This window comes from Ahaetulla prasina, chromosome 1 (genome assembly GCF_028640845.1).
Source record: "Ahaetulla prasina isolate Xishuangbanna chromosome 1, ASM2864084v1, whole genome shotgun sequence".
NCBI lineage: Eukaryota > Metazoa > Chordata > Lepidosauria > Squamata > Colubridae > Ahaetulla > Ahaetulla prasina.
Window position 1 is genome coordinate 266,514,053 of NC_080539.1, and position 25,160 is coordinate 266,539,212.

The 25,160-nt window shown below is 36.6% G+C and overlaps 1 long non-coding RNA gene across 1 annotated transcript in view; it reads right to left on the reverse strand.

Annotated features, from left to right (window-relative positions):
• Positions 1 to 12,861, reverse strand: part of LOC131185525 (uncharacterized) — a 32,401-nt gene extending 19,540 nt beyond the window's left edge. Inside the window, exon 1 of the long non-coding RNA XR_009152178.1 lies at positions 12,739 to 12,861. This is a non-coding gene — a long non-coding RNA (uncharacterized LOC131185525). The remainder of the gene's footprint in view (positions 1 to 12,738) is intronic.
• Between the last annotated feature and the right edge of the window lie 12,299 nt (positions 12,862 to 25,160).

The window sequence follows — 25,160 nt, forward strand, 5'->3', positions numbered from 1 at the left end:
CATCACAGTCTAGTTCAAATATACAAGACTATCTTGAGGTTTTGCAGATACATCTCAACATTTTCTCCAATGATAATATGTCACCTAAATAGCAGTCAGTGCCTTGTTATACTTGGTCCATGGCTCTCTGCCAAAGTGCTGGTGCAGATGCTACATATTCCAAAAACAAGTCTATCGTATAGATATAACCTTAAGTGGGTTCATGGTAAGACGTACTTTGGAAACTTTCTCCATTTCCCTGTGAATAAGTCTCTATTAGATCTTTTTTTCTGAAATGTCTCACAGTGAGATTAGCAAAAATGTCCTCAGTTTTAGGTAAGGAGTGTTGTTCAGCCTATAAAGGTAGATTAATGGTAATTTACTCTTAACCTACAGACCTTAGAATTCTATAGTTTTAAGCTACTGGAACTACAGGGGTAACCCAGAAGCTATAATCAACTTCAGGGCGGAAAGAAATCCTACAGCATCCATTCAATTCAGCTTGTGTCTACCTTTTTGCATATGACATACAGAACTGGCCATGCAACAGTATGGGTTGTCTTTGAACAGATACATACACATACACATACACATACACATACACATACAGAGAGAGAGAGAGAGAGAGAGAGAGGAGGGAGCAGGGAGCAGGGAAGAGAGGGAGACAGATTACTTTCAGTGGACTCAGAATAAGAATTGTTGATGGAACTCCATTCAGCCCGCAGCTTCCTCAGCCATTCATAGCTTAGATTGCTGCTCTACCTGTTTTGAACAACATACAACTCCAACATTTCTCAATCGTTATTACATTACAGGTTTTACTCGAATACTGTGTTTCCCCGAAAATAAGACCCTGTCTTATATTTTTTTGAACCCTGAAATAAGCACTTGGCCTTATTGCCATGTGCTCAAAAGCCCGATTGGGCTTATTATCAGGGATGTCTTATTTGGAGGGAAACAGGGTAGGAATTCTTAGAAATTCTTTTTCACCCTGCATACATTTTAGGTATATTATTATATTTTTGATGGGTCTAGTTTAATATCTTTGATACTGTGATATCCTACTGTGATACCACTGATTTTTTAAAATTTGTTTGTTTTTCTATGGTGCCTTTGAGCCAATGTTGACTCCTGGCAATTGCCTGAACAAGTGTTTTGCCATTGCCTGCTTCCTAGGGCTGAGAGAGAGTGACTGGGCCAAGGCCACCCAACTGGTTGTATAGCTATAGCACAGTCTCATTTCTAGCCTGATACCGATACCAAACTGGTTCTTGATATCACTGATACAGCATAAACATCCAATTTCATTTATATTGTTTTGCTGTTCACTGGGGGCATGAGTGACTCCTATTGCTGATCCTATTTCATCTCTTATACTTAAGTCATAAGAGGTTTACATATTAACTATCCTTGTTTGATTTTCCTTATTAATGTTTTATTTATTATATATACTACCACACTCTTTAAAGTAATGGCTTGGTTGTTTATTTTTAGAAAGTAGTTTGTTTCTTTCCTGCAACAGACTCTTTGAATATGTTTTTCTTTACTGCGTGTTCTACAGTTTTTTCCCTTAAATCTACATTGAGTTGGAGTTTGTGAATCTCTGCCACAATGATAGCACAGTATTTCTTTGATCTGTTACTGTTACTGCAGATGTATTCACATTTATCTTGAGTCCTGATTCCAGTTCTGTGTTAGTTCAGGCATCAGGGCCCATACAGATAACAATTTCAAATGCTCTGCTAAGTGTTAAATCTATATCTGTTTAGGGTTTAAAAATGTTTTCATTCAAAATGCTATACAGCTGATTTCTCAATGGTCCTTTCCAGATGTGCAGTGTTTAGGCATGTTAAGTTCAATTGCAGATTCTGTCAGTGAACTCATTTTCCTTTTGCTTGTGTTTACAAAACCTGAAATACTCTGGAATCAACAATGGCAACAAAATGTTGTTGTATTATTTTTACTACTGATGCAAAGCTAAATTGCTTTCTCTCTCAGCATACTCAATAAAACGGTTTTTTTCCAACAGCTGTCTCATTTGCCTAAAAAAACTTTCAAGTTTCTTTGTAAACAATGTTCAATCATTTATGGCACTATCAAACACATTCATCTTCCCAATAAAGCTAGCCACCCCACTGTGTTATTTTTCCCTTTGTCTTAACAGACTATAACAGGTTCAGCCTTATTCTTCCTTGGGTTGGTCCGTTGAGTGGTGGGTTGAGTTTTGCTGCCCTTTCTCTCCTCTTCAACAAGACAAAGTAAAGCTAGTTCTCACTCCTCATTCCTATTACACCTTTTCTACAATCATATAAAACAAGGGTCTCCAACCTTCGTCACTTTAAGACTTGTGGACTTCAACTCCCAGAGTTCCTCAGCCAGCTTTGCTAGCTGGGGGACTCTGGGAGTTGAAGTCCACAAGTCTTAAAGGGACCAAGGTTGGAGACCCTTGATATAAAAGGCAAATACTGAAATATCTACAACTAAATCCAGTGAGCCTGCCAATATTACATCTACTGGCAGACTGAGGTTATCAAGCAACAATTTTAGATCACAGACATACTTAATACCAATAATCTGATACACTACATTTAGCTCACAGTGTTCTCTCTCTTTTTCATGAGAGGGGGGGGGAGGGAGAGAAGGAGAAAGAGAGAGAGAAAATAATCCTGAGATTTGAATGGGGATTGCAAGATAGCATCTTTTACTGATTGCAGAAGATTCTGTGTTGGCTATAACAATGCTCAGAGACAACGGAAAGAAGAGAGCAGAAAACAAAGGAGTATTCATCTAATTCAGGGGTCTGCAACCTTAAACACTCAAAGAGCCATTTGGACCTGTTTCCCACAGAAAAGAAAACACCGGGAGCCACAAAACCCTTCCCGTGCCTGACTATTTCTTGAGCGGCCACAAAACAAGCATATGTAGTTGACTTAAACATTCTTTTTTCTTCTGAAACTTTTCTTTTCTCGGATTTATCCATCGTTGAAAAGCTCAATAAATTGTGTGTCGGCAGGTGTCGCACATTGACAATTGTGACACATATTTTGAGTGACAGGGAGGGGTGAAAGAGCCACATGCAGCTCCAGAGTCGCAGGTTGCTATCCCTTGGTCTAATGCAATATATATCTATTATCTTCTATCATTACGATTACATTCTATCATTACCTTGCAAGCTAATCCTGATATTTAAAGTTCTACACCAGCCTCAATTGTTGATCAGGTTTGGTTTCTAGCACAAATGTGAGTTTATACACGGTTGGTTTCTATCAATTGATCATCATTTCATTGTAGTATAAGAAAGCTGTCTTTTAAAACTAATTATTTCAGAAGAAACAGTATTTCATGTGTTTGTATTATGGGTGCATATATGTAATGATGGGTGCATATATGTAAGCTCCTGTGTAAGCAGTTTTAAATAGTGGAGGCCACATTTTTCAGAATTGCCCACTTTCTCTGTGTGATATATTCTGGATAACTTTGAAGGCCAGGTGATTAGTTATTAATTAGTTAGAAATGGACCACTAAATCTAGATCCATATCTGCCATTCTCTGATTTAAAATGATAGCTGCTCTTTAACAAGTGAATTTTATATGTTAATTACCTATTTCTCAAGAAAAGTTTAGCATGCAATAAACAATTCATAGGATATCATTAAAATATTGTAATTATAGCAATCAGTGCTGAAACTGAGCCAGTAGAGGGAGCACATACAACAGTGTGTTTTTATAACTTCAGAAAACATACCCTGGCAATTTGCTGATGGCACTAATGGAATAGAAAATGTTCAACACATTTTGAACAGAATATAGAACATTCTTTATTGGCCAAGTGTGATTGGACACACAAGGAATTTGTCTCCAGTGCATAAGCTCTCAGTGCACATACAAACAACAGAGTAATAAATCAGAAATCATAAGATGCAATCAGAAATCATAAGATACAAACAACTAAGTGATAAATCATAAGATACCAATAGAAGAAGTTAATAGGAAAGATGAGAAGGATAATAGTAATACAGCCCTACTACTTGGGTAAATATCCCTAGGCATAAGACAATGTTATGGGAATTATAGGTAATTAGGTGTTTAGCAGAGTGATGGCATTGGGTGGGGGGGGGGCTGTCTTTGTGTTTGGTTGATTTGGTATGCAGTGCCTTATAGGAGTGTCCTGAGGGGAGGAATTGAAACAGTTTATATCCAAAACGTGAGAGGTCTGTAGATATTTTCTCAGCCCCCTTTCTAGTTCGTGCAGTATGCATGTGCTCAATGGAAGGCAGGCTGGTTGCAATTGCTTTTCTGTAGTCCAAACTATCCATTGAAATCTGTACCTGTCCTGTTTGGTTGATGTGCCAAACCAGATAGTTATAGAAGTAGAAATGACAAACTCAATAATTCCTCTGCAAAACTGTGTCAGCAGTCTGAGTTTTTTGAGTTGACGCAGGAAGAAGATTTTTTTTAGATGCTTACGAGTTTTTCAGTCTGAGAATTCCATTGAAAACTCCAAAGGTCATTTCAGGCCAGCCACTGAAAAACTCAGATGGGGTTGGGAAAGAATATCTCAAGCTATATTGGCTACTATCTAACTCAACCAATTTACTGTTTGAGGCTGAATGTCCTAAGTGGGGCAACATTGAATGACTGTCCAGCAGCATATGCATACTGGGGGACAGGGATGAACATTAAAGGTTATATAATAGTCTCAAATGACATGATTTGTTGATTTCATTCCAAATGACAATTGGGCAAACTAGAAAATGATCACCTTTATACCTAGAGCTGCTTAAATTTTACATAATCATATACACATTCTACCAAGTTAGCCAAGAAGATGAAAGATAAAACAGGAGAAGGAAAATAAAATGGCTGTTAAAATAAACTATGTTGTTACCCAATTATTACATTTGGAAATAATGCAACAAATTAGAAGCAATTTCTAGGGTACAAATTAACAATAACAATTATCGCAGAGCAATTTTTGTGGGGAAATAGAGCATTTTTAGTTTAGAAATAAGACACGTAAGGGAAAGGTATGATGAGATTTTTCAGAAACATAAGAGTATGGAGAAGATGGAGGACATTTTCTGCCAGTCTAATTTACTAGTTCTAAGCAATGAAACTGAAGCATAGAAAAGAGACGAAAGGAACTATTGTAAACTTCACACAAGTACTTATTCATAGACCATATTGCCAAAAATATCATGACGACCAGCAACTTGGATATTTTTCATGCAAATTTAAAAGAAATTAGATAATTACATGGTAGATAAGGGTATCAATCGCTTCTAGACATCACCGGTAATGGCCTCCAGTTTCAGAAGCTGCCTGCCTCTTGATGCCAGTTATTAGAGAACAGAAGTAAGAAAATGCTATGGTCATTGTTTCCCAATGGAGACTTCTCATAGACATGGTGATTGTGAGAATAATATGCTGAGATTAGATAGGCCTTCGATCTGCCCTAATATGACTGTTTTGATTTTCATTCCCTTTCCTTCTCCATTCAGTAGATAAGCCTTCACAATAAACAGTGAAAATTTGATATTTCTTTATTTATGTATTTTTATTTGATTTAGAGGCCATATGACTCTGGGCAGCTTGCAATTTAAAAACAAAAGAAAGTAAAGCACCTGGACAACAATAATCCCTTTAAAAACAAGAACACAAACAGGTCGATGGGCAGTCTACTCCAAGGCCTGGGAGAAGAGCCATATCTTTAAAGAGCAGCACAGCATCATTAGAGTAGAAGCCATGGGGGGGTATCCCATTCCAGGGGACAGGTGCTATGACAGAGAAGGCACTAATAGGTTTCTAATGGATGGCAATGATGAATTGAAGGAACTTGAAGCAGATGGGAGATAGATAATCCTTCAAAAAAACTGGTCCTAGATTTCTGAAATAGCCTGGATTTCTTTGTACTTGTGTGGAAGTACAAATAAAGCAATCTTAGTTTATCTTATGATTTATATTGATATATTGACCATCATTTGTGTTGTAAATGTTGTACCTTAATGAATGTATCTTTTCTTTTATGTACACTGAGAGCATATGCACCAAGACAAATTCCTTGTGTGTCCAATCACACTTGGCCAATAAAAATTCTATTCTATTCTGTTCTATTCTATTCTATTCTATTTCATAACTATAAAGATTATTTACAAGGATTTATCAGTTCCCAACATCTGCTGGGATTTACATCCTTTCTATTATTCATGTCTACTATCGGTATCCTTAGACTCATACATTGGCAATTTCTATTGATACAGTTGCCAAGTGTCTAAATTTTGATCACGTGACCATGTGGATGTTGCAATAATCATAAATGTGAAAAATGGTCCTAAATCACCCTTTTCAGTGCTGTTGTAACTTCGGTCACTAAATGAACGATTGTAAGTTGAGGACTACCTGTATTGAGCAGGGTTGTTGCTTCATATTATACCAATACCTTTTTCTTATATCAGAAAAGCTGTATGTAAACTTTGTGATAGATAGGCTAAGTATAAATTTAGGAACGTGTGTACAATATATTGGAGTTGGATATGAAATTGTTTTCTTCAAGACTTAATCCTGTGATTCACTAATATATGACTCACAAGCATGACATTAGCAATGCTAAATCACAAATTGTCTGATATCATTCTGATTGTCATATTATTAAAAAATAGTGCAAAGCGATCAGCTCACCTACTAATGCCTCTTGTGACTTTTCAGCACATTATCTACCCTGATTAGATAAGAGAAGCAATAAAAATGGAAATGAGAATATAATTAAAGAAATAATAATAATGCTTCCAACATGACAATCCTATGCATAGGTATGACTCCATACACCTGAAATCAGGAATTGAGAAAAACCACAAAAGATTTACTCTCTGTTCAGTATGCTAGCTGATATCAGGTCTGAGGTAAAAACAGGTATGAGCTAAAAAGAGTTGTGTTGTGCTTTATGTTGATTTCTCCTTAAAAAATTTCTGCTGTGGTGACTATTTTTGTGAGTAGAGCAGGCATAATTCTATATTTTGTTTTGTCTACTTCAAGTTTGGTGTCTCTTTGACAATTTATTAAATTTTGTGGAAAAAAGATACTAACTATGTTGAGATTTGCTTTGTATTTTTTAAGTGAGAATGTTTTAGTTGCATACAATAGGGATAAAATTGTCTTTTTGCACATGTGCAAGAAGGAAATGAAGCCACTGAACTGGAAGCATCCAGTTTCATATTATTCATTCTCAGTTGATGATCAAATTCGGAAGAATGGGATAATTCAGTTCAAATCTCTGTATCAAATCTCAGTGGGCTACACAGTGGGCTAGAAGTTTTGCTCTTCATTTTTTTTTTTAATAAAGTGGGTGCTGGTATGCTGGACTTCCAAATGGAAAGGATGGGTCAGGAGCTCCTATTCCCTATAAGTACTTGTAAAAGTAATTTCGATCACCAGAAGGCAAGCGGTAAAGACACTTTTCCCCCCAGAAAATAATATCTAGTAGATGGAGCAATAAGACTGTAGCCTGTGAACTGATTTCATCCTCCCTCCCCCACAAATACAGCCAGCAGTATTGCACAAGAAGGAGTTCCACGCAAGTCAAAGAAAGCTCCTAATTACTTGCTTCTCTCTAACTCTGCTCCAATATCAGGGAAAAACAGGTATGCAAGAAAACTTCCCCTACCCAGTTTAAAGAAGAAACTGACAGAAGAATAAGCCACTTATATGTTTCAAAATTCTCATGAATGTTGCCCCTCACTGCATCAATTTAGTACAAGCCCTGCACCAAAAGTTCAAGGACCACAAAGTCTTAGCCTTTCAGTGTACTACTAATGGGGAGTTGACAGTTAAGTATGGCTTATAACTTCCCTCCTCAGAAATTGGCACCCCTTTTCCCAATAGCTTATGAGTTCACAAGTTATGGAGTCAATATGAAGCCTTTGTATGATAATATGAGCAAATGAGGAATTGTGTCTCGCTAACAAAGAGCCTTTTTATGTGAAACAATCAAATGGACGTAATTTCTGTAATACACCTTCTCTGTATCGAACTTTCTGTGTGTAAATTTGCTTTATAGTGCATGGAATCTGTCCCTTCCACAGCTGAGATAGAGGCAAACCAGGTTATTGAATCTAAGCACACTTCTTTTTCAACTATTTGTGTGTATGTCCACATTGATTATATTTTTAACCTGATTGAATCTTGCCAGTTCTTTTATATTAAATCTGCGGTTTTTAGTGTGGTATAAGAGGTTTTTTTTTAAAGGAGTTTGTGCTCGGATGTTTTAAACCATCTGCCACCACAAAAAAGAACAGAGATTCTTGAAATGTAAAAATAGATCTTAGAAAGAAACATGTTTTAATCAAATGAGTGTAAAGAAACATGGCGTAAATAAGCTGAAAACAGAAGCAAGGTTCAAGGATCTGTTTGTTAAATGAACACCCCAAGCTAAATTGTGTTTTTAGTGCTGGAGAATGTTGGCTGTCTGGTTTCTGGTGAATGTCCCAGATCACTCTCACTGGGATTCGTGTGAGAGAAGCAGGGGGTGAATGGGTCTCTTTGTTTGGCTTTTCTTGAGGAATCTAATTATCATGTATCAATTGATTGCAGAGACCAGAACAGTGAGTCTCTGGAAAGGCCTGTGCTGAAGACACTGAGCTCATCTACATGGAAAGGGGCAGGGTGGGGGAGGGGGCAGGAAGAGGAGGGTGTTTCCTCCTACTGTAGATGAAAATGTGGGGCAAGCAAGGGTGCTACTTGCAAATAAACTAGAGTCACTAAGGAATCGGGAATAAAATTACAGAGTTGCAGAAATCAGCTACTGAAGTTTTCCATGTCAGCTCTTAACTGCTGCAGATCCTACTATTCTGCACAACTGCACACCATATTTCAGCAGTTGGCAACTCTAAGCTAAATGCAAAGCTAGTACATCCAAACCACTGTGTATTTCATTATTCTGCATCAGTCTAGCAGCATAACGGAAGAAAAACGAACCAGAAGTATCCTGGCATCTCAAAGGCTACCAATTGCTTTATTGACATAGTTTTCACAGATGCATATACAAGAGGAAAAAATTCAAAGGTTCAGTTTCAGTTTTTGCGGATTACAGTATTTTAGAAAAGCCTATGAAACCTGGTGCTAACCTTTACATTGTTAACTTTTATTAGGATAATACGGAATAGAAATGGTGAGGTAGTTTTAAGAAAACATTCACATGAGAAATCATGCTACCAAAAAATGAAATAGCCCTACGAAGATTTTATTGTTTCATTTGTTCCGCTTTAAAAAAAGTGGTAGCAGAAAATATCCGTTGTGAAGTGGTGAATAAAAATTCTCACAGCCAAATGCACTTAGAAACATTTAAGCCCAGAGCTTTCAGTGGGCTGAAGTATGGCTTTGATTCGTTATGCTTTAGGTGGATGAACATTTAGCATGGCACGCTATATCTGTGCAAAATATCATAGTCTTACTTTTTTTTTCAGTATGCTCTCCTTTCTCATTAAACTTTCTTCATAAAACTTCTACAGAGGAATTATTGAGTCTGTCATTTGCACCTCTATAACTGTCTGGTTCGGTTCTGCAACCCAACAAGAAAAACACAGACTTCAGAGGATAATTAGAACTGCAGAAAAAACAATTGCTACCAACCTGCCTTCCATTGAGGACCTGTATACTGCACGAATCAAGAAGAGGGCCGTGAAAATATTTACAGATCCCTCACATCCTGGACATAAACTGTTTCAACTCCTACCCTCAAAACGACGCTATAGAGCACTGCACACCAGAACAACTAGACACAAGAACAGTTTTTTCCTGAAGGCCATCACTCTGCTAAACAAATAATTCCATCAACACTGTCAGACTATTTACTGAATCTGCACTACTATTAATCATTTCATAGTTCCCATCACCAATCTCTTTCCACTTATGACTGTATGACTATAACTTGTTGCTGGCAATCCTTATGATTTATATTGATATATTGACCATCAATTGTGTTGTAAATGTCGTACCTTGATGAACGTATCTTTTCTTTTATGTACACTGAGAGCATATGCACCAAGACAAATTCCTTGTGTGTCCAATCACACTTGGCCAATAAAATTCTATTCTATTCTATTCTATTATCAATTCCAATCCGTAGAAATCAATTGAGGTTGCAGCTGAGATTTATTTCAGCCATGAGTAGTGATGATGGGACAACTATGTCACTGAAACTGTGCGTAGCAGGCTAGCTGTGGGTAGAACAAGGCAGTTTTGTCCTCCAACACTTTGCTGGCCTATACTGTATGTCATCCAGCACTTGCCATTCTGCATAATAGTAGGGCTAGTCTTGGATGCACTGGTTATCTGTGTAAGTATTGACATAACTATCCAAACATGAATAATAAAAAGTGGGTATCCAACAATTTAAAACATTAACCTGGAACTATTTCAACTATTTGTTCTTTTCTTAGCTTACTTTCTTGAAATCTCTCCACATGTGGAAAAGGCAGGAGGATCAATGAAGTCACATCTCTAGCATTATACCTCTTAGGCCCATCCAGTGAATCAAAACATCTGAAGAACTCTTGAGTACCCCATGCATTCTAGAATGCCACTTCTCAAGCAACAACATGCTTACCCCGTGTGGGACGCAGAGATAATCTAGATGAGAGTTTAAGCCACTGAAATTATAATATTAACTTAATATAAACGATAACATGATCGTCATAACATGCCTTTAAATATGTACATGTCTTTCTTGGGGAAAATTGACTTTTTGATTCTGTTATAGTGGGATCTGAGTTACTTGATAGATTGATGGGATTTAAGGTACAAATGATCGAAAGTCACTATTCTAGTATCCTGATTGTGCAATATTCCAGATACATAGTATAGCTTTCCCATAAACACAGACTTCAGAGGATAATTAGAACGGCATAAAAAACAATTGCTACCAGCCTGCCTTCCATTGAGGACCTGTATACTGCACGAGTCAAAAAGAGGGCTGTGAAAATATTTACAGATCCCTCACAGTCTTGACATAAACTGTTTCAACTCCTACCCTCAGAATAACGCTACAGAGCACTGCACACAGAACAACTAGACACAAGAACGGTTTCTTCCCGAACGCCATCACTCTGGTAAACAAATAATTCCCTCAACACTGTCAAACTATTTACTAAATCTGCACTACTATTAATCTTCTCATCGTTCCCATCACCCATCTCCTTCCACTTATGACTGTAACTTTGTTGCTTGTATCCTTACAATTTATATTGATATCGATTGTTTCCTGACTGCTTATTTGTACCCTAGGACTATCATTAAGTGTTGTACCTTGACGAATGTATCTTTCCTTTTATGTACACCAAGAGCATATGCACCAAGACAAATTCCTTGTTTGTCCAATCACACTTGGCCAATAAAAAATTACATTTTATTCTATGCTATATAATGCCTTCATATTTGGGGATGGAGAAGAGTGTTATGAAGTATTAGGGTTGAGGCTCACAGCATAACCCAGTGCCCTTCGTACTTATGGAAAAATTTTATTTGAAGTCAATTAACTGACTACTAAATACTTTAACAATGACATCAAGAATGTTGGGCCAGCATGCTATATCACAGAATCATTATGGAAGAGGCAATACTGCTATATACAATTCCATATATCACATGTAGTTTTCTGGTAATAGTGGCATGTGCATTTGATAATAAGTATTAACCTTAATAATTTTATACAAAAGTCAACCTGAAATATATAAAGACAATTTTCAAGTACATGAAATGCTTAGATTTAAGTCCCACTAAACATAGGCTCTGGCTCATATCCTGGACTAAGCCATAGTTTGTTTAGCTATAATTTACGGTACTGTATAGTTTGTTGGATTTGTGCAATATGACAAGAAAAATTATAACATAGTGTGATTTGTGACAAATATATATAATATTGGGCTGCCAAAAATTTTTAATGCAGCCTTTCCCAGCCTGGTACATCTGGTTGTATTTGACAGCAGTCTCACAATGTCCAGCCAACAAAAAATATGTAGGCTAGGAATTATAGATAGAACGGTCCAACGTATTTGGAAGGCACAAAATAATGAAAGCATATGTCAGACTACAGTTATTTGAGAGTAGTTCAAGGCTACCATTTTCATCCTCCAATTCTTCAAAAACAGATCCTGCCAAATTAAAAGTGAAAGAAGATGAGATGCAGAAAGAAGAGTTCATGCCAATAGGCTAATAGATTGCCCAGAAACTTTGCAGTTTCAATACTTCAAGGAAAAAAAACTAGATTTGCTACAATTTCACATATACTACAGAGGAGGTAATAAATCCATTTAGCTTCCAGACTCTGCCAATATCATGTGAAGGACCCCAATAGAAGTATCATGAGACTGTATCTCATTGACCCCAACAGTATTTGCTTCCTGTAAATATACAGGGTGTACATTTTTAGAATTGCAGTATATATTTATTTTAACCTTCTATCTGGTATATATTAATAAAGCTTCAGTTGTATCTTTCCAATATATTACAAGGCCTTTGGTAAATAGGGACGTTGAGATTTAACATTTACTGTGAAAGGATAGTATAAGGCAGCATTATGAACAGAGAAACATTGAGACTGACACTTGTGAGTTTGTCTTGTCTAATCCATTTGATAAATCTTTGGTTGAGTTTGTTTTGTTTTAACCTTACGTAAGCATAGATTACATATGTTTACTCTGTATCGCTAACATATCCTTCCCATAAAGAAAACACAGATCTTGAATATAGAGTAATTCCTTGTCTCACCTCTAAACAGAAATGAAGGATTCACTCTCCCAAGCAAGCAAGCAAGCTCTAAATTCTTATTCTTCTTTCTTTTTCCATCCTGAAAGCAATGGAGCCACGAGCCTCCTGTCACTCAGCCTTCTGCCCGGCTGATCATTGTGAAAAGAGCCACCCTGATGACAGAGGCACATGAATATTGATTGCAAATAAATGCGGACAGAGCGGCACCTGGAGGCCCTAAACACAGCTCAAGAGCTGAGATAAAGCCAAGGGAAGGGAAGGAAAACAGTTTGTGAGTGCACCACACAAACAGTGCACTCCAAGATTACCTTGGACTCCTTTGAGAGTATGGCCTTTCTAAGAGGCCATACATAACCTCTCCAAAAGCTCATTTACTCCTGAGCTGACTACGCTGGTGTTATGAATCATGTCCAGATGGTAGTGCACTAAGAAGTCTCAATTCAGTTGAAAGCATTGGGATTTGCATTTTTACATGTGCAAATAAAGCACTTTTGTTGTTCAGCTGAATAGGTGAACTTTGCTACTAAAAATTGCTATCTTAGAGTTGATGCCAAGATGAGTTACGAAAATGATTTGGGTATGTTGACATGTAAATTATATGCACCACTTATTAATACTACACTTAGTAAACAGTAAGTATGCATCTGTGAGACAATTCAGTTTCTAGAATAATGCAATAAGCATTGGCTATGAAAGGTATTTGTGAGAAAACAGCTTTCTGGTTGAAACCTAAAGGGATAGTTGTATCATGAAAGCAATCATTTATAATGATATCACTAACATTGCTTATCCTCAACAAGTTGAGATTCCATGGAAAAAAATGTTTTCTGTTTTAGGAAGGTATTGTTCAATTTACTGGAAACAGCTGCACTTCCATGGAATGATCAGGTTTACATTATATGGGTGTCCCTTGATTTAGTTTTATCAATAGAAGCCTACATTATTTCAGTGCCACGAGTTGTTTTCCTTAACTTAGTTTCACCTGTTCATGACAAGGATAACTAGACCAGCTTTCTAGTTTCTGGTAATCTTTCCAATGAATTGTACAAGAGATTGTTCTCACAGATTTCAGAAACTGCAGCTGCTATAATACAGAGTGCAAGACTGATGCAGTTCACTGAAACTATATTAAAAGAATGTAATAGGCTGCCTTTTTATTTTCAATCTTAAATTAAGACACTAGCACATATAGTTAAGGTCATAATGACTTGAAAGGAATGATTATGCCCTAGATTTAAGCTTATCTCTTACCATTATGCCCTTTTTTGACCTTTTTATAGAATCGTTTTTTCAGAAAACCCCACTTGGCTTCTCTGCTATTATGTTTGATATATTAAGGCAAAATATTCTTATTTTTTTCAAAACCTAGAAGGAAGTTTCTAGATTTCATTTTATTTTTAAAAGTAATTCTAATTTCTGTAATTTTATTTAAATATTTCTGAAAGCTAGACAGCATTTTATTGGAGATAAATCTCATGCATTAACATTGTAGCAACTATATATTATGCGACACTAAATTATAATCCTATTTTTTTTAAACTCAGATTTAAAGTTTGTTGGTTTCAGAGCAGTCTACAACAGTACTGTCAAGTAAAAATTGTTTAGGATTTCAGCTTTTGTTTCGTTTTTTCTTTTTCACTATATTTCCATATGTTTGATACAAATGTAGTATCTGTATTGGCTATAGCTGAAATAAATAAAAATGAGCAGAAAAATTGAACTGTTCCATGCAGAATAGTTTTGGCAGATCTGAATTTCTGCATCTAGAATCCATGCAATCTATGTATCTGACTGATTCATAATGCAGTGAATTACGATCATGTTTAAAGTGTTATGGAACAAAAAATATCCAAAAATACACACAAGAGTTTATGAGTTAAGAAACAGATCCAATGTATGTACAGCCAGTTTTCTCTTTGCCAACAGAATCTACCCTGAATGAAAACAATAAAATTAGACACACATTGGACAGATCAAATTGTCACACAATCTCATCACAGTTATAAAACATAAAATATATAAATAAAACTACAATTTCCCTCCCAAGAAGCAAGCTGTTTTAAAAGGATATTAAGTATGTATGCTTTTTAGAATATTTATATTCAGAACTTTATTGCAGAGTCTCTAGAAGAGCTTTAGGTGGATTTTGAGTTACATCCAGATTAGCCATCTTGCAAAATAGGACACATGGAAGTTTCTGATTTTAGAGCGGGGGATGATTTCTCTACAACTTCATGCTTTTTGTTTCATGTTGCTCTAAAGTCCATTGGTCCTATTCAACAGCTTTTTTTTTATTACGTCACAACAATATACACAAGCATCAACATAAAATAACTACATATCATATAAGCATATATATGAGCAAAAGTATGCAATAACTATATTAATTTGATATAATGAAAGGAAACAATAGGACAGGAACGGTAGGCACTTTTGTGCTCTTATGACATAAGATCATAAGACATAAGATCACAAAGGGAAATAAATGTTTTCACCTCTTTGCTCCTTTTCCCAATGAGAAGCAGTCTCTGCTTAAGTGTTATTCTACAGGTGCCTATTGACATTTGGAAATGTATTCCTCATTCCAATTCCCCAGTTGAACAGGGAAGTATGCAGCAGTCTACTTAGTTTTCCTTGAATGTGAGCAGAAATCAAGACGCCTTATCAGCCTTCCTGACCCTGCAACAAACTTTATATGAATTCAAACAATCATAAATAAAAAAGACACAGCAGAACCTCTGCTCTACACAGAGAATTGGTAGCACATTTCAGAACCTTGCTTGAAAAACTAGTATTTTATGATTTTTTAAAATTTGTGAATTATTTTGTTCTCTCTGGCACATAGCAAATTTGGGAAGCAAAATCTAATGACATCAGGTTCTTTAAGTAGGGTTCAAGTTGCAATATAATAGTATCTAGAATGCATTTCATTTTTTTAAAACAATAACTCTTGCAAGTATTCGTGCATGTACACAAATGAAACTGAAAAAATATAGTATATAGCATCAGGAGTTATAGGTAATTTTTATGTGTCACATTTCAATGGAAATTCTTTGAGTATTTACCTCATTAATTTAGATTGTATTCAGTACACATTAATATGTTGTCTCATCTATGTACTTTATGTAACTGATGAAGCAGCTTGCTGTTAAGTTAACCTCCAAATTATTGTTATACAATTGCTAATTTTTCCAATTCTTAGAAATTTTAGCCATATTTATATTGATGTGTTTACCTGGACATAATGCATTATGCAAAGTAGAAAGGAACTTATTTTCACCATTTTTGTATGATTTACTTACTGTACTTTGTTCCAATTATCATTAAAACTTTAGCAGGCTTTATTTTATTTCCTTTTGCAAGCTGAAAACCATTACAATCATGGAAAAATCATCAACTTAAGACTTTAAAAGATACAATATTTTTTTATCAGGCCTATGAAAGCTCATTTTGTTAGTCTTTCTCTTAGGGTTATTTCTGCTTATCATCTTTTTTGCTGGCAGAACTCCTGGACATGTTCTGCTGGCAGAGCTCCTGCATGACAGTTAGAAATGCAATAGACACCACTTTTCTGACTATGAAAATGTTGTACTGGGAATGAGCTGAACCTCAGCTGTTGAATTTCATTTTGCAACAGCAATTCATATTCCAAAATCCGGTTTGTGGGTTGTACATTCTCTTGTGCTGTGTTGTTCCCTTTGTCTTCTGCTAATTTCAGTGGCATGCTTCTTTTACCTCACTTGATAGTTGAATATGCTCTCCTAAATGTATTCCCAGGACTGCAGAAGAGAAATTGCACAAGAGTTAGTAGCTTTCTAATACTCTGAACTTCTGAAGAGTAGTTTTAGCACAAGAGATGTAACCGGTCAGATGCTGACCATAAAACAAAGTGTTTCTCCTGTTGTTTGGAAATCAGAATTCAGGAAAAAACGGCAGTGCCCCAATAACATAGATCATTCAGGATGTGATACCTTAGACCAGTCTGAGTCCTTTTTTCCTCCACTAACAAAGATTTGATTATCTACCACTGGAGATCCCCTTCCCCTATAATGAGGAGACTTACTGGGGGAACTAACCCTATAAGGTTTACCAGTGTAAAGTTGTCTGCAATCAAGACAATTTGATATGTGCTGCCTTGAGCTTAACTCTCATTTAATGCAGTGAGCTTTATTTCAGAATAAACATGTGCAGAGGTGGAGAGCAAGCTTGAAGTAAACATTGGAATGAATGGGTCTAACTTGCTGCCATGTTTAGAGCAGGGTTATTTTTGGGAAAGACAGCCCATAAATTCCTTGCCAAATCCCAAGCATCTGGGAATGTCATTTCGAAAGCATTTGTACATGAATCTTAAAGACGAAGCCATCGGAACAGCCAAAACCGATTCCCAATTCAGTGGGTTTTTTAGATGTCTGGCACTCGAAAAAGTCTGCTCTTTCCAGCAATCCTTTTTGCTATTTCGTTGTTTTATCGGGGCAGGAAAGGTTTCTGTGAGAAGCGTAGTTGAGCAGGAAACCTAGTCTGGCCTTCGGCAGCTCCGGGGGCCTTAAAATGTATCATTCGCTGCCGGGTAAATAACCCAATGCCAGAAAACAAAACAAAAGCCTGGATTTCTCAATCGCGCATCCTGAATGATCCTGAGGTGCAGACGGTCCCTTTCTAAAAACAAAGCCAAAGGCAGGCCAGTGCGTGCGGCAGGTTCCTTGGTAGGCCGCGCAGCTCCCGAGACGAGGTGAGCCGGTTCGCGCCGCGCTCGCCTCAGCACCGTCGCCGCAGACAGTTTTGATGAGTGGGTTTTTGTCCGGATGGTTTGTAATGGTGCCTGTTTTGGGGTGTCCCGGGGGGTCCGGGAAGCTTTAATTTGCTCACAAAGGCTCATTTGCAGGTCAATGCCGCGGCACACTCGGCTCTCCCCTCCGCCCCTCGCGCCTTTTGTTCCTCCTCGCCTGCTCCTCGCGCCAGATGGCCGCGGAAAATGCTAATTTCTCTCTCTGTCGTTTCGCATTTAATTGTGGCCTTTGCAGATGGGGGCTGCGGAGTGTGTGCTTCATTCAAATGAGATTTGCTTTTGGGTTTCCAGGCACGTTTGTTAAAGGCCGATCCGAGTCAGGCAGGGATTAGGTTGACAGGGAAGTGATTAGATTTATTTAAAAAAAAAAAAAAACCTGCCTCTCTTCTCTCGGCCCCCACTTCCAGCGGCCGGCCGCCCACCCTCCATCCCAAAAAAGAAACCTGGAGTTCGGACCCTTCCCGGCCTCACAAAAGCCGGTCCTCAGCAAAACGCCAGCAAGCCAGCAGCGTCTTACCGACCCCTTCGCCCCACGCCCTTTGCCTTACTCACGGTCCTAGCAGATGCGCTTAAATCCCCCCCCCGCCACCCCGTCCCCAAGCGTGGGGATAGCAATGAAGCAGTTGCCTTCACTGGCAGAAACTGTAGTCACTGTTCCTTACGCGGGAAGAAGGGGGAAAGTGTGCCTTCCTTCCCAGGTAAAAGTTCTCTTGCTGTCAATGTCCCAGGCCTCGCACTCCCTTTCTCCACCTAACTGTTTGCACAGACTCAAACCCGTGGGAGGCAGGGGGAACGTGCTCATGAGCCACTCAGAGAAGTTACAGGGGAAATTTTGTCCAAACTTCTTAAAAATCAGCCCAGCACATACCTTACAAGATCCTGAGCAAAACTGCGGCTCCAGCAGATTGCTTGAGGAAGCTGAGCAGGTGGTTGGAAGTGACGGGAAAGGACCATGGCCTAGTTTCTTTAAGCCGTTTTATATTTTTTTAAAAATCACTGTTTCGAACCATTATGTCCAGATAGGGCTGGGAACATCCCCTGCTGAATCCAAATGAGACTTAAAGTTGGCAATAAAGCTCCAACTTTAATAAAGCTCCGACTGGATGATGGACCAGCAGTCTTCCAGTGTTGTTCTATAATGTTTTAGCTCTGTGCTGGTTCTCCATTTACTCCACTGAGGATTTTTTTAAAGTTACTTTTTTTGGATGGTGCTGTAGTAGTAAAATGTATTCTTCCTGAAAATTCTGAGATTTGTAGTCCCGTGTTTTACCTTAGGATGGGATATCCAGCTAAATATATTTCAAATTTCAGTGTCTAAATGATATTTAGATTTGGGTGAATACAAGCACAAATACTCACCTTTCCCTCTTTTTTAATTAAAAAAAAATAGCTTCAGAAGAAAGGATTGTTAAAGAATGGAAAAGAAACAAAGGGTATTTTTGCCATCTCACTGGTTGTTACCATATTTCTCTCTATCACATTCCCCATGAGATTTCTAGTGGAAGTTTTGAAGGCAAACATGGAGTTCCAGTTGGAGAAAGAACTGGGGGAATGGCCTGAAATTTAATACATATTCTTGTACCTTTATTAACTGTAAAAAAATCAATAATTTGGCTTATGCCACCTAACGAGTTACACAAAATAGCTGAAAGGTTTTCTTATGCACCTTTAGGAAAAGCGCTCCTCTGGGATTAGAAATATCCTGAAGCAGTAAAGTTATCTGAAATAGTTTACTATATTTATCCAAAGAGATCCATTATTCCACTTTGTAATTGGGTTGATAAATGAACCTGACAAATCAAATAGATTTAGTTCTCAGTTTTTAAAAATACTGGATCTCGTTTTAGCCTCATATAGGCTTGGATTAGAACACTATAACTAGAAGTATGCTTCATCAAGCATCAAGATAGCCAAGAAATCTTAAACTTGTGTGTCTGTATTACTGGGACTCAAATAGGACAGTTTGTAAAACAGCCTGTAAAAGGAGGGTTGGGCAATTGCTTTAATTTTGATCTCTAAATTTCAACTTTTAAAAGACATAGCTACTTATTGATACTTTTTTGGCATAACCTCTCACCCCAATTTTTAGGCTGGCTACATACTTTATTTGCACCAAAGCAATTTGTATATTAGCAGTATATTAGCAGTAGGCAATGAGAAAAGACTATGAAAAGTCAATTGAACTTTAGGGAAATGCAGGATTAGAGTGGGAACTGCTCACTCAGATATAACTAGTGATGTGACAGACTATAATATGGGCATACATGTCATTAATTCTTTAGTAATTTCTTTATATTTTAAAATTAAATATATATGTTAGTTCACATTTGGCACTTTTGTCATGTGAAATATATAACAGGGAAATGGAAAAAAGATCAGTGTTCTATTTTAATAATGTATTTCTTGTCATTTCATTTAAATCTTTGATTAAAGTTATTCTGGCTTAAACTATCACCTTTGCTCTTTATATGCAATAAAAATAATGAGAAACGTTCCAATTATTGTATACAGTTTAATAAATATATGCTGAAGGCTTCATTTTAACATGCTGTTTTCCAACTATTTTGGACAAGAAGAGAATCCATGCTTCTTATTTAAAAAAATTAAACTGTTGGAAATATAAACATTTAGACCTGAATAATTACCCTTTTTTCAGTGAAAACATAAGCTACCTATAAATATTTTGAAATGGTTTGAAGCTTTAACAAACACTTGTCTTAAAGGAACTCCTATGTGAATGAAACAATATTGGCTAACTTTTCAATACTGAAAAAAAAAACAACCAAGGTTTTTTTGGGTAAAAACTTGCCACTTAAAAGCCCCAAATCTTAATTACTTTTCTGTGATACATAGATGAAATTCTTTTGATTATTGTCTTTTTCATATGGAAACAGATCTGCTGAAACTGGACGTGAAAAGAGGCTTTTCCTTGCCAAACAAAACTACCTTACTCTAAAATACTGAAGGAATTGCCATCCTTGGCCTGTGTTAGAACAAGAGTTATCAGCCAAGGCTTTCTGATCCTCAGATTTGTACACTTGTAGACATAATAATGCAATTTCTCTAGCGTTAGTCAATGTCCTGTCTGGAAGTCGTTGCCTCAGCCTCCAACAGTGCAGGGAATTAGAAAATTGTCTGTCTTTCCTGAACCGTGAAGTGCTTCTCCTAAATAAAGGCCAGGTCAGATGTTAAAGGGCATTCTTGTCTCCTGAAGCTGAAATAATCTACAATCACATAGAAAAATGAAGGCATCCTCCTCCTGAAATGGTCAATCTCTTGATCTGCCATTCCATTCTGAATAGGGAGAGAATAGGCAAGCAAGCAAATAAATAAATATCGGTAAATGCCTCCTGTTTCTATGACGTTTTGCAGCACCTGTTCCCCTCATACCACTACCCCCCCAGCACATTTTGTTGTTTAGGAAAAGGTTCCTTTATCACTTTATCAAAACAGAGTCTTAGAACTTGAACACTCTAGGCAATGTATAATTTAATTGAAAATTATTCCACTTAATGGTATCTTGGAAAAAAAGACAATTTAAGAATCCTTGGTTCCTCAAATGTCCCTGATATGCCTGCCATCAATGGCAATTAAAACGTCTTTGATGGGCATCTGCATGAGTGGGGCTACCAGGTCTTGTGTGTGTGTCAACCGCAGGCTAACTTCCATCTCAGCCACTGGAGTATTTCCATAGAAGCATCCAGTGGCCCCTTAGCTAGCCTTATACCAGGCTTAGGATTGCATTACAAGTCAGGAAACTTGAGCATGTTTACTCAAGTAGGCCTAGCTGCAATCATAATTTCAGAATAAGGATATTCATGGCATAGTTTTGTATTCTCTTCTGAGCCATGTCTTCAGGACCTCTCTAAAAGCAAAAAAAATCAAGACCCATCTAAGTGGGAGAGGGATAATGTTCCAATTTCCCTATGTAAATCAATGAGAAATTTTAGATTTTGAAATGCAAGGAAGTGCTCATAATATAGCTTCATTTAATCACTTTTAGTTCTTCATTATCTTATATGGGAGGAAGCAGCTTTAAAACAAAAATTTCACTTTCACAAAAGGTTATCAAGCTGTATATACTAGTTAAGAGCAAGCCAGGGTATGTTGTCCAAGCTGCTTAGTATTCACTTTGCCATGAATCATTCAAGAAATTGATTATATTCACACAGTATAGTATACGCATACGTCCATAGTATAAAGGGGGTGGGGGCAAAAGGCCTACATATGTAACCTTTTTGCCAAAATGGAGTTTCTCTTTTCTTTTTTCTTTATCACTACTCAGCAAAATCCTTGCTGTCATTACATCCAATATTTGTGGAAGCTTTTTGCAGTATTTAGAAGGATTCAAAGCTCACATACATATAAGTGAATTCACACAACATAACTGATACAATCAACTATTTCCTAGTTAAATGACCTATTCTTTGCACTACCAGTATCCACCATTGGTCTAATCAGAGAGCAGCCTACAAAGAAAAGCAGGAGATGCCACACACACAAACCTAATGGCAGATCAGTTGGGCTTAGTGCCACCATTAATATAGTTGGACCACCCTAACCCCCTTCCATCCCCCACCCAGCCACCCAAATGTGGCTGTCAAATCTGAAAAGTAAAAAAAAAAGCCTACTGTTTGCAAGCATACCAACATACAAAAAAATCATTTCCATTGTTTGGCAGAGAGAGAGAGAGAGAATTTTAGCTCCAATATTTTCCAGAGCCAAATTATTTAGCTATAGGTAAATACTCATTCTGTGAAGTGATTTGAAATTAGTTTGAGTCTATAAGTCCTGAGGAAGTGGATAGGGCTCTTTATAGAATCAACTCTACAGTTAAGGATAATACCAAACTAATACTTAGTCCTACACAAATAATTATTGCCAGTGATGCAAATATAGAGTTATTGTCACGCTAGCTGCTGCTTCAACTGTTATTATTTCCAAATCTATAGAGTATGTCCTATTGTTTCCCCCAATGTTTTAGTGGGAAGTGCTGGCATATTTTAATTGTTATTATAAATTTATTGAATTCTGCTTTTAATTTAGACAAAGAAAAGGCAAATATAACATAGAACCAAAAGTGGTAGAAATGAGATAAAGGGCACTCTTTGATTTTGCTCATCATGAACAAAATATGTTGTCTTAAGCCCCTGTTTCACTATAAATATCTCATTTATCTAGCTTAGGAAATACAACACATTCTTTCAACCCTTGGTCAAATTCTGATCTATGTTTACTTTTGTAGTATTTAACTTGCAAAGGCATATGTTTGCCAATCAGCAGAGCACAAATTTCCAGCTATTTTTACCATGAATTTTAGATCTGTTTCCAAAATAAAGTTGTTGCAAACAATTACCTCTATCCAGAATTTAGAAAGCAGCCTACAAACAAAAGTCTAAAGACAACTTTTGTTACATTCCAACAGAAAATTAGAAGAGAACTGTGCTGTTTTCATTTTATTATATAAAGTCTAATTTGGTACCACAGTCTTGGGGGGTTATCAGAGGCCAAAATTGGATCTTAAAACCTTACACAACATTGGTCAGAGGATGTCCAACCTGATTTACAATGTGGATTAACCATGAGCTAAAGACATACAATATTTAGAATTGTGTGTAGTATTCCTAGTTGCCTAGTAGACAGGAACAGGAAATTGTTGAATACCAAGTTCAATTTATGATCCATCTAGTTTAATATTCTCCATATTGATTCTAATATCACTTTTTGCATTTTCTGCTGAAAGATTCTATGAATAGCAGTCAAAACCTTTAGCAGGCAATAAATGTGCTCTAGGCATTTTTAGCAATATCTTTAGTACTTGGGTCATAAGAAGAATATTAATATTTTATTATTAATAGAATAACAAAATTAATAAAATTATAAAAATAAAATTAATATTGTATTATTAATAGAGGAACTATTATTTTAAAAATGTAGCTTCCCAAGAAGAATTCATAAATATGGATAATCAATGAATCAGTAAGGGTAATAGAACAAATGAACTCTGAAAAATTAGATTATTTGTCAAAGAAAACATGTCCAGATACGAACAATCGTCATTCATACAGATCATAAAAATGGACACATTTAAGTCATTGGTTGCCAATTCTGACTCCCTTCACAAAACCTAGATTGTAGATCTCTCAGAGCCATTCCAAAATATGTTGCCAAATTGTACTATAAAGGGAAAATTATTAACTATATAGGGAGTAATTAAATTAGCTAGTTTTCATGTAATTTTAAGTTTAAATTAAATTTAGGATTTTGTTCTGCTGCCCTAATTTTTTGTTTTAATGCCAAGACAAAGAAATGGTTCCTCTGCCAATAAAAATATGTATATCTTTGTTCTGGAATGTCATCTTCATCAATCCTAGCTATGAATTATGTTCATAGACATTTGTTTGCTTATTTAAGAAATGTGTCCCTGTTCTTTTTCCCCCAAAGAGTTTTGAATGGCTTACATATTTACTAGAGTCATATTACACTGACATATTTTTTCTATTCAATGGTCAAAATAAAGTATAGCATTGAAAGCATTAAAAGATAAATAAACGTTAGCATCTTTAGAGCAAATATTTGCAGAAACAAAATAGTTTTTAGTGCATGTTTAAAGTTTAAGTAAGCAAGGGACAAAATACCTAAGAGAAACATATTCTATAGAATCACCACTAAAAAAAGCCTATCTTGATTATCTGTTCATAATGTTATCTTAGCCTGAAATCACAAGCAGTCACAGCAATGCCCACTGCAGATCACACATATAAAAGCAAAAACAGAGTCCCCCAAAATTCAACAAAGCCAGTTTATTATATTTTTCTATAATACATGTTATAACCCACATTACAGTATAATATGACCCAAATGAACAATGTCTCCCATCTGAATAGATTTTTTTAGCAACAGAAGTCTGCCTCTTGCCTATTTGTGGATTGTCACTCAGATAATATTATGTGAAAGAAACTTAATGGAGCAGAATAAGCCAAAGTATTTATTATTACTTTTCTAAAGATAGATGCTTTATCAAGAGAGGGAGGGTGGGAGGGAGGAAGGGAGGGAGGGAGGGAAGGAAGGAAGGAAGGAAGGAAGGAAGGAAGGAAGGAAGGAAGGATTTCGTGAAATGGCAACATGAGTTAGGTCTCAGTAGAGATGACTGATAGCTAATTCTGCATTGTGTTGGGAAGCTGAAGCAAATGGCAATTATTTTATTAGAGGCTGGCCATCCCAGCTGCAATAACCTGATTAGTTCCATATATATTGGCAGGAGTGCTCCACTATATGTATTTTCCTCCGCATAATCAATTGAGTTTCCAAAGAGGCCCCAGATGGATTTTTACTAGGCTTTTGATTAAGTGGCATACTCACCCAGCAGGCTTTCTTCATCTCCCCATTCCCTCTGTTCCCCCAAAAGGCAAAAAAGAAAGGCATAATACATTTGTTATGAATTTACTCCCTTAAAAAGGATGTAGAAAAAGTATATTTTGTGGGGACAGTTTGATTATTTATTATGCCTTTATGATTACTGTATAATCTAGATAATTTAATAGTACAGAATATTAACGTCTACATTTGTTGTTATTGGAGATTATTAAACTATATAAACTAAACTATTGTAAATGCATTACCCTATTGCATAAAA